Source organism: Vombatus ursinus, unplaced genomic scaffold, assembly GCF_900497805.2.
Source record: "Vombatus ursinus unplaced genomic scaffold, bare-nosed wombat genome assembly UNPS02014770.1, whole genome shotgun sequence".
In the NCBI taxonomy this organism is placed as follows: Eukaryota; Metazoa; Chordata; class Mammalia; order Diprotodontia; family Vombatidae; genus Vombatus; species Vombatus ursinus.
Window position 1 is genome coordinate 2,019,225 of NW_020954548.1, and position 2,290 is coordinate 2,021,514.

The 2,290-nt window shown below is 42.4% G+C and overlaps 1 pseudogene; it reads left to right on the forward strand.

Moving 5' to 3' along the window:
* Positions 1–1,668: 1,668 nt before the first annotated feature.
* On the forward strand, positions 1,669–2,066 carry LOC114043578 (annotated as a pseudogene).
* Positions 2,067–2,290: the final 224 nt, after the last annotated feature.

The window sequence follows — 2,290 nt, forward strand, 5'->3', positions numbered from 1 at the left end:
GGGGTGGGGATGGGGGAGATGCTTGTCATAATTTCTTCTTTGGAGGGATATTTGATAAGGTGATATTAAATAAGGATAAGTTTAAAGTCTTAAAATCATTTGGGGAATAGTCATCAGATGTAGGATTTGAACCTGGATTTTCTGACTACATTCCCAAATGCTTACTACTTTGTTTTCTATGTCCTAAGTTCCAAACCATCAGGTATTCACTGTTCCCCAGTTTATTTCACCTTCACTAATGCTGTTCCCAATGCCTATCTTCTCTCCCTCCACTTGTTTTTAATCTTTCTCTTTCTTCAAGACCCAGCTCATGCGACCTGACACTTCCAATCTGAAGTCTTCCCTGATCTTTTTTGATAGAAGTGATTCCTACTTCCTCAAAACTCTTAGCTTTTGATCTGCTTTGTTTTATATCAGTTTTTTTCTGTCTTTTCTATACTGTAAGCTTCCTAAAGGCAGAGTGGCTTAATTATTTTTGTATCCTTAGCATTGAGAATAGTGCAGTTTCTGTTTAATAGATAGTTGAATTAAATTGAGTACTAAGAAAGACAGCTAATAAAGGTTCAGAATCAAGGGTGGGAGGACAGGCTTGCTTGGTGAGGACAAGCTACCAAGGAGAGGTCCCTGGAGTCTGAAAAAGGGAAGATTGGGTATCTTTACCACTGTGGTGGCTGTGGACAAAGGGGAAAATCAGAGGTAACAAAGTATAATAAGGGAAAGACCACATCAGAGCAGACTGACTCAAAACTTGGCTTTATTTTTTACTACCTTCATGACTTTGGGAAAGTCATGTATACTCTAATAAGCTGGTATGTTCTGCATAGGTACGTGCAGTGAGTGTTCTCTGGCTTACTCTCCAGAGCAAGTTTGGATACATCTGCCCCTCATGGTTCTAGGGGTTTCCTGAGGAGCATATACTATCTCATCTCTAAAGCAGTCAACTCAAGCCCCATCATATAATCTATGAGGTGTCTTTTATAGTCTGTGATTCTACAAAATTCCTCCCATTCTCCTACCCCTCTAGGTCTGCATAAGTCTTCTATAAACTGACCAGGGAATCCTGAGAAGTCTTCCTCACATGTCTGCCTCCTCCCTTGTTCTCCTGGTCTTATTCTCCTTTGGGTGTGGTCATGGCTCTGTCTTCCATGGCCAATGATGTGACCCACTTTCCCAGAATCTCAGAGTTTTATGGTCCCTCCTGCTCCTCCTGTCTCCATCTCTCCACTGTGGCTGTCACTGCTTGTCTTGATCCTTGCCTTCCAATTCTGCCTTCTAGAATGCAATTCAAGATACACTAAGGCCATAGAATCTCAGGGTTGACAGAAGCTGCTAGAGAATGTATAGACTTATTCTGGTGCACCTTCCAACATATTCTCTATCCTGCCCCCTTCCCACCTTGGGAGCCTTCTTTACTCCTCCTGCCCACTTCCAGATTCCTTAGGCAGTCCAGGTACACCTGGCTGCATTGATTCAATTGCTTTGGAGACCCAGGCCAGGGTTGGTAATCTTAGACAAAGCTGTCCTTCCTGCTAATTCTATAGGATTGCTGGGTTTAGAACCAAGAATGCACCTAAGAAATCACCTATTCTAGCTCTTTCCCTGTTGCCGCTGAGTCTAGTAGGAGGCGGAGGCTCCTGGGTGTTTTCACTTCACCCGTGAATCACTGCCATGGCCAAGGAAGGCATTGCTGCTAGAGGTATAATGGACATTAACACCACTCTACAAGAAGTGCTGAAGACTGAACTCATCCATGATGGCCTAGCTCATGGAATTTGTGAAGCTGCCAAAGCCTTGGACAAATGCCAAGCCCATCTTTGTGTTCTTGCTTTCAACTGTGATGAACCATGTATGTAAAGTTGGTTGAGGCCCTGTGTGCTGAGCACCAAATCAACTTGATCAAGGTTAATGACAACAAGCAGCTGGGCGAATGGGTAAGCCTCTGTAAAATTGACAGAGAGGGAACATCCCGTAAAGTGGTTGGCTGCAATTGCATTGTTGTTAAGGACTATGGTAAGGAATCTCAGGCCAAAGATGTCATGGAAGAATATTTTAAATGCAAGAAATGAATAAATAAAAGCCTTGGTCTGATTTGAAAAAAAAAAAAGAAAGAAAGAAATCACCTATTCTAGCCAAATCCTTGCTTATTTTAAGATAAGGAAACCAAGGTCCAGAGAGAAGTGGTTCACCCAATGTCATGCAGGGCAGGTGACTCCAACTTTAGTGCTTGCTCTTCCCATGTTGTTTTTTTTTCATTTTTCAAAAAAAGAATCTGTGCTATAAGAAATGACGA